At 27.3% G+C, this 13,500-nt stretch overlaps 1 protein-coding gene and 1 long non-coding RNA gene across 2 annotated transcripts in view; one reads left to right on the top strand and one right to left on the bottom strand.

Moving 5' to 3' along the window:
* Nucleotides 1-13,500, top strand: part of LOC124429204 (beta-1-syntrophin) — a 534,717-nt gene that overhangs the window by 503,643 nt on the left and 17,574 nt on the right. The window lies entirely within an intron of this gene.
* Nucleotides 5,184-6,769, bottom strand: LOC124429205. Its single transcript, XR_006943392.1, has 2 exons — nucleotides 6,295-6,769; nucleotides 5,184-6,219 (listed from the first exon to the last, which is right to left on the bottom strand). It is a non-coding gene; the product is annotated as an uncharacterized LOC124429205 (long non-coding RNA).

The following is a 13,500-nucleotide window of genomic DNA, read 5'->3' as shown; positions in this document are numbered from 1 at the left end:
ACCATCACTAATATTACTACCACTACCATCACCTGTGTCGCCACTGTTGTTGTCCTTGTCGTTGTTGTTGCTTAGCTAGCTAGCACGTTACTGTTAGATACGTATGTATGTACGTATGTATGTATGTACGATGTATATATGTATGTATGTATATATGTACTATGGAACAATGTTGTACCAACGTCGTTGAAGGAGAAGCAAAGAGAAAAGCGATTAACCGAGTGGCTGATCATAATTAACGGCCTGACGTACTGTTAAGTGCTGGCTTATAAAAGTTAATGCAAAGTGAAAGGTACTTCGCAGTATGTAAAACGCAGTATGTAAAACGTTACCACTTAAAGTGTTAAACAAAGTATTTTGATCCTTCAAAAATATCGATTTGAATTATTTCTTTTATTTCCATTTAATTGACACACAGTACGCACACACACACATACGAACGCACGTGTATATGTATATATGTATATATTGAGAAAAGGAGATCGATAAATTGATGAATAATAATAAAGAAATGAAAAATTTTGCATCATCTTTAATAACAAATTTGTAATATAAATTTTAATTTATAGAAGCTATCTGTAATATTTTTTATCGTAATGGTATATCTGATGTTATTAATTAATATAATAATTAACACATATATATATATATTAATATCGATGAAGTAGAAAATTTATTTAAATATGACTTAAAATTAGACAAAATTCTTTTTTCTTTTTTTTTTTTTTTGTATACGTATATACGAATCACAATGCCAGCAGTGAATAACATAAAATTAAGAACAAATATTATCTATTTTTCATGTTTTTTCCTTTTCTTTCTTTTTTTTTATATACACCATATATGTTCAACGTATAAAAATATAAAAATTCACGATCTCAAATTTCTATAATTACCAAGGAACTCTTTTTATTCGTTTCAATTTATAATACCTTTTCATACGAATCCACTCTATAGATAGGTGTGTACGTTGAGATCGGAAGGAAGAGCCTCGAGCACGTCGACGAAAGCTATGAAGGAGACTAGGGTAGAGACGCAATTCTAGGGGGTTAATTAATAGCAACTGATTAATCGTTAGATCCAGGATACTCTCGTCAAACAAATCTCCGAGCAGGGCTTGGAGTTCGTAAATACCATAGAAAGAAGGAGATAGAGAGAGATAGATAGAGAAAGAGAGAGAGAGAGAGAGAGAGAGAGAGAAAAGGGAAAGAGAAAGAGCATTTTACTCTAACCCTTCGTGAAGATAATTCGAGAAGAGGGTGGATTATTCATTCATGATTCCGATTATTACCACCATCCCTAAGCCATAAACCAACCTAACCAACATAAATCCAGGTTTTGTTGATTCTGATCGTAAGTGAAGATGCTAACATCAAATCATCCTATTCGGTACAAATATGTTTGTAGCAATATTTATGTTCCTGGGATCGAAGGATAACGTAGACTACACTAACGTTGAGCTTTACGTTCGAATAGGCAAAGCTAGACACATCGTACGACTACGGCATACGGAATGCTTCAGGACGTGATCGTTGATACTATAGTATTACCTTTCCAACGATTCTAAGGTTCTCTGCTCACTGGGAGAGACAGCTGGTCTACCAGGTTAAATATTCCTGATTTATGTAAAGAGGTCGAGAGGTTAAATCGTTTCTAAGTCTTTGATGATAATTTAAGTGTATTAACTCTGTTATTGGCATCGTTAGAAATTCTGTTTATCGGATTTAACTTATTTTTTGCGTATCTATATATGTAAATAGGTATGTACATATGTATGTATGTATGTATATATATACGTACGTATGTAGGTATGTATGTATTATCGCTAACACATAATTAAAGCTATTAATAATATCTGAAAAGAAAATTACATATATATATGTATATATATATATATATATATATATATATATATATATATGTAGATATACATATATATATATATATATATATGTAGATATAAATATATATACATACACATACACACATACGCGCGCGCGCGCATATATATATATATATGTATATCTACACATAAATACGTAAGAGACATATAAATGCATATATGAGATTTAGATAAGTATATGTATTTATCTATCAAATATAACAAACGTTTTTTTTAATTCTTATTTTAATATTTAACTTTACTTTTAATGTTATTACATTAATGTGTAATCATTTAAATGTAAAATTTGGATATATATAATATAATATTAATTACATCGAAGTACAAATTTATTTCTGCGATAATATACCTGATCTTAATATATATATATACTTATTTATTGATCTTTCTTATTAATTTAATTATTAAATTAATTTATTTATTAATTAATCTTTCTCTGTAAAAGATTGTAGCTCAATTGCCAAATTTGTTGATCCTCACTATTTCGTTGACTTTTTCTTACCTATGACGATTTCTTATATCATTATTTTTGTACATACAACAACTTATATAAACATTCAGATTTGTTATATTAGTTTTCGTTATGTATTATTATCATTGATATTACGTTCTAAATAATATTAATCAATTTGTTACTCATTTCTCTATTTATATGAACTAAAGTTAATATAACTTACTAGTTTTATTAATTAATAAAATTTAAATATATTAATTATTAATCATAATTAAATATATACATTATATCTATGTTTTTAATCTATAATATATATATACTAATTTCTTACGTTGATAATTTGTTCCACTTTCAGACGATTCTCATATAAATGGGGATGTTTTAATTAAAAAAAAAATTTATGCCATATCATTTGAATTAATATAATTGATATTAGTTTTACAATAATTATATTGACGAATTAATTATAACGACGAACTTTTTTCTATAAATAATCCATACGTTTAATGATATAATTGTTTAATCGGGAGAAATCGATTTTAGCAATTCACGTACGCAATAATTGTTCATTATGTTCCACTCTTATTACCGAACGAGGATCGATATGACCCTACTCTTAATGAAGACGTCAGATAACAGGAACATTCGATTAAAGCCGCTCTCCGCGCTATCCTCTTCCGGTTTGGATTACCTCGAGCTTTGGCTCAAACCCTTCGATCTCGTCCTTTCTATGGTATACCTGCAGCTCGATAGGAGCTTCGTTACCGTTATCGTTTCGAGTTTCCGTTCATTGCAAACCGAGAAAGAGATAGAAATAGAGATAGAGAGAAAGAGAAAGAAAAAGAAAAAAAAAACGTGAAATCTCAGTATTAAGTGGCCATCGAGAATAAAGGTTATCAATGTCGTTATCAACGTAATCCAATTCTCTAATCGTAAAAATTTATTTTTTGACTAAATTAACTCTATCAATTTTGACAATGAATCATATATTTATCGTAAAATAAATTTAATATTAATGATATGCTTTTAGTTAGAAGCAATTATTAGTATCAATGTATAATATTATTTATTATTTATTATGTATCTATATGTAGATGTAGATGTGTATGAAAGAAAGAAAATAAATAATTGCTATAATTAATCAAATAAAGGAAAAGATAATAATATTCGATTTGATCATATAAACTGGCCTGATTTAAATTTGTAAGAAAATAAAAATATTTGAGGTAATGCAAAAGAAAGAGAGACAAAGAGAGAGAGAGAGAGAGAGAGAGAGAGAGAGAGAGAGAGAGAGAGAAAGAGAGAGAGAGAGAAAGAACAATAATTAAATAATTAATAATAAACATATATACAATCGATGTTATTATGTAAATAAATAGAAAGTAAATTTCAAATATTAAAACAAAATAAAGTGGATATCAAAAGAAAGCCATGTCAGTTTTATAAAATAAAAATATTATAGTATAAGACAAACCATGAGTGAGATAGAGAGAGAGAGAGAGAGAGAGAGAGAGGGAGAGAGAGAGAGAAAGGAAGAGAGAAAGGGAGAGAGAGAGAGAGTGAAAAAGGAAGAAGGGTAAAAAGGGTAGAAAGAGGGAACGGGCGTAAAAATTGCTGGTAGATAAGGGTGCTAAGGGCGCCATTCGTCTACATCGTGGCTGACAGCGACGATAAAGTTTCTTTCACAGCGAACCTCTGCACTAGCTTAACGTGCTTCCTCAAGGACGATCTCCAAGGATGTTCTAACCTCGAAGATGGATATCGTTCAAAATGGCCGACGAATTTGGCGCTGGTTCGTCAGTGATAAGAAGTCCACGTAATTTAATCTTGATTGATATTATCACATTCTCAAATAATCCTTATTTAATTGTTAACTATTAAAATTTGATGATAATTTTTAATAATACTAATTATTATCCAAATTTTAATTGAAATCAGAGATATAAACAATTAAATAATAGTTTTAAATATTATATATATATATATATATATATATATATATATATTATATTAAGGACATATATATTAAGGATTCGAATTAACGGAAATAGAATTTTGACGGGAAATTTTGAATTACATATAAATGTATTTAAATACGTTACATAGTAGATAGTTTGGGATTGTATGTAACATAAATTTATATACGTATTGTTTAAAGGGTTAATTAATAAACATAAACCTTCGCATGTTAATTAAAAGTGATTTGAGCATAACGATCCTTGTCAAAGACAGAAAGAGGTAAAGAGTGGGAGAGTGAGAGTGAGTGAAAGAAGAAGAGAGAAAGAGAGAGAGAGAGAAAGAGAGAGAGAGAGAGAGAAAGAGAGAGATAGCTTATTGTTCATTCGTAGTATCGTTAATTATAATGTATTAATTATCACCAATCTGTCGTTGTTGTCATCATCTATTATATAACTGGATTAATAAATAAAGCCTTGTTAAATTAATATTCGAAAATTCATCCTATCGAGGAAGGTTAAAATTTACGCTACATTTCCTAATTGATTTTTATTAATGATTCGAATTACGTACATCATTTTGCGTTCACGTTAAATCATCAAGATTATTTCTAATGTCGATGTATATTTTATTTCTTTTTAGTCCATTACGTACAGCGTTTAAAAATTATTTTAGACATATGCGTATGGTAATATTCAAAAAAAAAAAATTAACAATCAATAATCTTTATACATTTTTTTTTTTATAAATTTATACTTATTGTTAAATTATACATACATACATACATAAATTATACATACATACATACATACATATATTAGGTTAGAAACTATGAAACAGGCGTTGAATGAAAATAAAAAACGAAAAGCGCAATTTTTCACATTATTTATTATATTCAATTGAAATAATTGGCATCTAAGACTTTTTGCCAACGATTGGACAAATCATATATGCCTTTTAAAAAAACAACTTTATTTTTAGAGTTAATAAATAATTCAAAGTCTTTTATGATATCATTTTGGTTATTGTATTTTTTTTCTCTTAAAAATAATTCATAATTACGAAAAAGATAATAATCGATCGGTGAAATATCGGGTGAATATGGAGGATGTGGTAAAATTTCATATTGTAGAGAAGTTAATTTGTCAACAGTAATTGAAGCTTTATGTGGTTATCATGCAGTAATATTGTGCCGAATCGATTGAGCAATGCTGGTTGTTTTTTCATAAGTTTCTCAAGCATGTCATCAATTTCACGACAATAAGACATCAGTGTTATAGTTTCGCCTGGTTGTAGAAAATAATAATGGATCACTCCTTAGGCATTCCACCATATGGTAACCATAATTTTTTTTTAATGAAATTTCGATTTCGGAGTGTGCCCTGGTGGTGTATTCTTATCTACCCATTGGCTTGATCGTTTTCGATTATCATACAAAATCCACTTTTCATCACAAGTGATGATTTGGTGTAAAAATGGCAATCGTGTATTGCGAAGCAACAAAGATGCCCACTTGCTTTTGCGGTCGTTCATCTGCAGTTGCGTCAATTCGTGCGGCACATATAAGTCCAATTTTTTGACTTTATTTATTGTACGCAAATGATTTAATACAGCTGTATGACTAGTTCCTAGTTTAGATCAAAGTGTTCGACTAATTATGTGTGGATCAGATTTCAAAGTCGTCCTTAATTCCTCGTTATCAATATGGGCCCGTTGGTCTTCCTCAAAGCTCATTGACGATACTCAAATTGCCAGAATGAAATTTTTGGAACCAATATCGAGCATTTTTTTCATTGGTGGATTCATCTCCGAATGCCTGATTAATATTTCTTGAAGCTTGAGCTGCGGTATGATTTAATTTAAACTCGTACAAGAAGAGTAGATGTAAATCGCGTTTTGTTTCCATCTGATTTAGGATAAAAATAAAATAAAAATGGGATACAAACACGACAAAATTTTACAAAATGAGTAAGAAGAATACCTTTAAGCTTTATAAATTAAAATATCGAGCGCACGTTACAATGTATCTCTCTCAGTCGCAGCTGAACACAGACTAAACAAAAAACGCCCGTTTCATAATTTCCAAACTAATATATACAGACACGTGTCGGCAAATAGCCGCCCAAGTCTGTTCAATGACGGACACGTATTATAAAGCAGCTCGTATATATTTTTCTTTTTGACCGATAAGATATGCATCCTAATTTTATTCTTTATGCGATATAGAAAAGAGAAAATAATTTAGGTTTTTTACGTAAGAAAAAACTTGAAAATTATTTCGAAACGTTTTATTAGGATTCCTTTCTGACGATTTCTTTTCCCTTTTCTTTTCCTTTTCTTCCTTTTTTTACGCCGGCTCGTTTCTTTTTGTAACATTTTTTGTACATTTTTTTTTTTTTGTATTATCAGCATCGAACGTTCACAAGGCCATCAATTTGGATTAACGCTCCGCTCAGTGCGAGCTTTCAAACCACTTTCGCCATTTGCCCGATTGTTATAGATTTACAAACGTGGCCGTTCTCGGTGCTAAGCGATAAATCCAGAACGACATGCGATAAAAACGAATGCGAAGAAAAGAGATAGAAGTAGGGGGGGTTTGAAGGATTGTATGAGGAGTATGTGTATATATGTGTCTGTGTGCGTGTATGTGAGAGAAAGAGAGAAAAAGAGAGATAGAGAGAAAATAAGTATATAACTTATGTATTTTTCATCGTGAGATAAATTGTTTATTTCACGTGCAAGTAAATAACTCAACATAAAAAGAACCGATCGTAAAAAGACAAACAAACAAACAAACAATAACAGAGAGGTTGCTTTTATTATAAAAATATAAACCAAAATCAATTGTTATCAAAATTTATAAATGAAATATGGAATATTTTAATAATGTTCAATATTTTCATAAATAATAAGAAAAAAGAAATCATATAGAGATCATTATAATAATAAAATAGTTGTTAGAAAATTCATGAATAAAATCAGTGATATTCTAATAATGCATTATTTTCGTAAATAATAATAATAATAATAATAATAATAATAATAATAATAATAATAATAATAATAATAATAATAATAAAATAAAGTGACAAAAAATTATTGTGATAATACAGTTTTAGTGAATTAAAAAATAAAAAAATATATGTCCAAGTTAGATCGTAATTTGAAAACAAAAGGTCGACAAAATTTACAACGAAATATTTGTGAAACAATTGTTGTACTATAATTTTCTCACAAATTTGAAGTCTGTTAGAAGTACTCACATATAAAATATGACTTTTGAGATTTTCGAATATAATAATGTTAATTGACAAAAGGTCACTATAACGAAGGCACACTTTCTTCTGTTTTCTTTTTTTTTCTTTTTTTTTTCTATATCAAGCAGAAGATAATTGGCAGTTAGATGATTCAATTAGACTACTCATTCACTCGCTGAAAATCAATTACCTTAGAAAGTTTTCCTTGGCAGCTCGTCCGCAGACAACGATTAACATAATATCTCACGGTAAACGATAGTTTCACGTGAATAATTTTCGGATCATTTTAGCTCTTTAGAAAGTGATTCGTATAGTCTCTAATTTGCCTACTAATAACGAACTCAAAAAATATAATAAGATTTAGATCGAGATTCTATATTCTTTATTTCTTGTAATTAAGAGATCTTTTTCGAATAATTGTTCTTTCTTTTTATTCTTTTTTTTTAAATATCTATGGAGCGATATCAAATTTCTTACGATGATGTAGCAATATATCAAGCGACGAATTGATTATTTAATATTGAATAACAATAAGAAGTTAATAACAATAAGAGGAAAAAAATATAAATAATAATAATAATAATAATAATAATAATAATGATGATGATGATGATGATGATGATGGTGATGACGATGATGATGATGATGATGATGATGATGATGATGATGATGATTATCCTGATGGTAGTTGTAGTGATAGATAATAATAATAATACATTACATAATGTAGTATATAATAATCATAATAATAAGAAAAATAATAAATAATTTCGATTAATTGATTATTTAATCTTGAAAATAGTCAATATCGTTGTATTATAATAAACAATAATTGACCTAAGCAAAATTCACATAACAAATACTTATTTCATATTTATTCTTATACGATATAGGATAGATTAATATTCTCTGTATAATAATTTAAAAAATAAATTAATTAAGATATTCAATACCATTTTAATAAGAACTTAATGACGATTATATTAAGAAATATTTTACATAATTACGTACGTATATACATACGTACATACATTAAGAAATATTTGTGCAGAAACAAATGTTACTTTTATTAATTTTGATTTTCTCTTTCTATATAGCAATTTAATAATAATTAATAATAAATATAAATATAATAATAAAAATTATTAATAACAAAATAATAAATAGTAATTAAATTATACAATATAATAACAATTTAATATCAATTTAACATAATTATTATATTAAAAAATATAGCTCTTTTTTTATTAATCTTGCTTTTGTTTATATATAATATGTAAAAACAGGATATAAATAAATAAATATATATATAAATATATATGTATGATGTATAATTGTATTAGCATAAAAATATTTATTATTATTATACAATTTTCATTAAGAATAATAAAGTTTTCCTTTTAAATAAAAAAAAAATAATAATAATAATAAGTTAATAAAATTGTTCTTAATAAAGATAATTATTGTATAAAACATTAATATCTTATGATGACAGTAAAAGTTTATATCATGTAGAAATATATTTTCTTTTTTAAATTCTTTTTCCAACCTCAGAGAAGAAAAGCATTGAGTAAGCGAATAAAACAAGGAGGTAAAAAAGAGAATAAAAAATGAAAGCAAAGGATTCCATATGGGAGTCCTCTCTCTCTCTCTCTCTCTCTCTCTCTCTCTCTCTCTCCCTCTCTCTCTCTTTCTCTCTGTCTCTTTCTCTCTTGAAGAAGAAGAAGAAGAAGAATATTTTACCATCGTCCACAATATATTTTTTTTTCTTTTTTTTTTCTTTCTTTCTTTTCCTTTTTTTTTCTTTTTCCTTTTTTTTTATTCGTCTCAGTGGAAACTCAAAGATCGTGTAAGAAAAGGTGGCTCGAGGGAAAGAGGAAAGAAATATTTTTCAACGGCAGTCATAATTTATCGAATCTTCGCTGGCACGGAAAATCCAATGAGGGTAGAAAAAAGAGAAAACGAACGAACGAACGAACGAACGAACGAACGAACGAACGAACGAACGAACGAACGAACGAACGAACGAACGAATGAACGAACGAGTTCGAATTCAACATGAAACGAACGAACGAACGAACGAACGAACGATTGCAACTCGTTCGCAAAATTTGTCCACTTGGAAGTTATATCGATTGACTGGCCATTTTTCGACGATTCATCTCGAACGTGAAATTTGGAGATTAATGCGGCTGAAAAAGTATCACTTTCTGTCCATTTAAAATTAGATACAATAAATAAATGAGATTTACTTTGCGTTGTACCTTTTTTTCTTTCCTTGCTTTTGTTTTTTTTTTCATAGTATTATCACGCGTTTATTTTCTCTCTGTTTTAATCCATTCTATCTCATCATAATATTATAGGTATTATTTTATTATAATTAAAAGTTTTGATGAACATATTGAAGTGCATCAAAGTTTTAATATAATAAAATTAATAATTATAATAATAAAAAATTGTATTATATTAATTACGATATTATAATGATATATAATAGATTAGAACAAAATAATATATGTGCACAGTATGAGTTAAAAATTTTTGGATAATTTTGGAAATTAGTTTTTATTTTCTTTTTTTTGGAGATTTTTTAATTTAATTTTTCTTGTTTCATATTATACAATTACAAATCTAGGAAGCTTTTAACAATTTTGAAAAAAGTAATCTTGAAAATCGTAAAAATATCTGGAAAAAGTGTAAAAGAAAAGTATATTAATAATATAAAGAAAATAAATAAAAAAAACAAATATAAAAATAATATAATTATATATTATCGTATATGTAAGGAATATAATATTTTTAATGACAAATAAGATATATGGAGCGGTTAAATTAAAAAGAAAAAAGTCGAACAAAAAGGTCCATTTCTAAGATTTAGGAGAAAGAAATTTTTAACAAAATTTTCGCTGTACGGCGTTTTAATCTAACACAATTGATTAATTTCATTTCAGGTTTTATTCGAGTCCGTTCGAGTGATTTTAACTCGTTATATAGGTTTTTTTCCTCTTTTACTCTATCTGAGATACTACCAGTGCATATACATATATATATATATATATGTGTGTGTGTGTGAATATATATATTCTTTTTTTTCTTTACGAGATAGAGTTTAAATACTCGCAAAGCTTTCGTACTAATCCTTGGAATAATCGATAATCGTTATCGTTACAATATTAACCTCCCACTTTTTACACACAAACGATTGGAACTTTCGAATTATATAGAAAGAAATGTCGAAGGGAGATTGTGTGCGAAGGACGCTATCGATTTTTATTTCTTCATTTTATTCTTTTTCTTTCGTTCTTTTTATTTTATTTTATTTTATTTCCTTCTTTATTTTTTTGTAAGGACGCAAGAGGCGGGGGGGGAGAGGGGACATCGAACGTTTCTATCCCTTCGCGAGAAGAAAAAAGAAGGAAAAAGAAAATTATCAAGAGGAAGACGAACGATCGTAGGAAATAACGTTAGAGCTTTCAGGATCTTTTTCCATCTCTCTTTCTCTTTTTAGTTTTCTTTCTTTTTCGTTGTTTTTCTTTTTTTTGTTCTTTTTTATTACTTCTTCCATTCTATTTCTTTCCTCTCTGTTCTAGTCGTTTAATTTCTTTTTTTGTTTTTTTTTTTTCTTCTTTTATCTCGTCGCATAAGATTTTATAGCGGTAATGGAAGAAGTACAACAGAGAAAAGACGTACTGATGTTACTTTGTTATCAAAAGAGAGAGAAGAAGTGTGTAAGAGAGACAGAGAGAGAGAGAGAGAGAGAGAGAGAGAGAGAGAGAAAGAGAGAGAGGATGAAAGAGAGTGGATTATTTCGTTTGACCATCTTAAATATCAAAGAAAATATCGAAATAGTAATTGATATATAGTTATTAAACTACTTTATGTCATCCCATCGAATCATATCCTTTTTGTTTTTTATTTCTTTATTTTTTTATTTTCTTTTTATTTTTTTTATTTTTTTTTTTATTATTATTATTAGATATTTCTATTTTTATTTTTATATTTGCAAATTTTATTCCTTTATTATTATTATATTTTTCACTTTATTTACGTCGTCAACTTCATTTCCTTTCTCTTTTTTTCATTTTCTGTATGTATTAGGTTGAAAACTATGAAACGAGCGTTGATAAATAACCAAACAAAAACGCCCGTTTTATAGTTTCCAAACTAATATGTATTATGAATATGAATTGTGCTTATATTTATATCACGTTAATTTTTCTTTTATATTTTTCTTCAACTTCCACGTTTTATTTTTTTATTATTTAAATTTATTAAATATTATTAATAGTATATTTATATATTCATTTTTATCTCTTTCCTTATTTTATGTTTTTATCTCTTTCCTCATTTACTTATCTTTTCTGTTGTATGAATTATTGATTTATTTTGCAGTTTTAGGAGTATCTAACTTATTTTATTTTTCTAATTTTTTTCCTCATAATTAGAAGTAATATTAAGATAAAACAAATTTCCGAGAATTTTAAAGTAAAATTTCAACGTGGTTTTCAACGAGTAAAATGTAAATGAAGAAGGTGATATAGAAACGACGTCAAAAGATAAAGTTTCGATAATCGAACTATAAAACCGAACCAATTAAAGTTCTCATATGTGTCTGGTATTAATTATTATCGAAGGTTATACTGGACAGTTTCCTATTCGTACGTGCTTTAGAGATGAGATTTTCCTCACGAGTTTTCGGATTTTCTCAATTCTCCTCTCAGTTTTATCTCCTATCATGATATTTACTCGCTTACGCGTCCGCTTCACAGAATATAACACGCGAGTGGTAATACCATGCTCGAATCTCCAATTTCAACCTCCGAGATCTCTAAGAATTTTTTTCACGTAGCGTTTCGAAATAAAACAAGATGAAAATAATATGGCCGTGCTTATTTATCGACTTTTAATTATATTTTCTTTAAAAAGGAATAAATTTTGGATTAAATAATTATGGTTAGATTTTTTTTTTTTATTTATATGAAGATTTATTTATGATGAAAATAAAATGGCTGTGGTTATTTATCGACTTCTAAATATATTTCCTTTGTAAAAGAACCGATTTTTTATTAGATAATTATAATTAGATTATTTTATTTATCTATAATTTTTTTCCTTATATTATTTTTTCTTATGACTTTTCTATATGTATTTATTTATTTATTTATTTATTTATTTATTTATTTATTATACAGAAAATCTTTAATTGTTGTTTATTTGTTTACTTATTGTTTCTGAAAAAGCAAAAATTAAAGGAATCATAGTAAATTAGAAATCTTCATATTTAAAATATCTAATTTTTATAACATTTAATCAAGAAAAATTCGCATATATGATAAAAAGAAAAATATTTATATTTCTATATTAATATTTCAAAAACTTAAAAGATACATAAAGAAAATTACTATTACAATTAGACTAGCACATAGAAAGAATTCTAATGACCGTATTGTCAAGTGGAAATTCTTAAATTAATTTATTCTATATAATTTTAATTATACAATATATTATTATTATATATCGTATATAAAGTGTACTAATGTATAACTATATTACATACATTTATTTTCTCGTCTTTTTCTTTTAAATTTCTCATCATAATTATCTAAATATAAAAATGATAAATAATGAAATGACACCGTACGAGTTAAATGATTAATCATTCGTTAAGAATTATCGTTAAAAATTTCTGCATACTTGGATGAATCACGTACGATATGCCAACGAAAAGTAACAAATTTCAAATCAACCTTGTAAACGAGGTCTCAAGTAGTCACGAGAGTTGATTGATCGCGGTTTTACCGGGCTTAAGTCTATTTTAATTTTAAATTTTAAGAAAGATCTACGAAACGTGACGTAATTTATCTTCTCTCCCCATCCTCTATAATGAACACCTTTTATATTTTTTTTCTAGATATAATACAATATCGATT

The sequence above is a fragment of the Vespa crabro genome, chromosome 14 (genome assembly GCF_910589235.1).
Source record: "Vespa crabro chromosome 14, iyVesCrab1.2, whole genome shotgun sequence".
Classification (NCBI taxonomy): Eukaryota; Metazoa; Arthropoda; class Insecta; order Hymenoptera; family Vespidae; genus Vespa; species Vespa crabro.
Note: the sequence above shows the minus strand (reverse complement) of the source record. Positions and strands in the feature narration are given on the sequence as shown.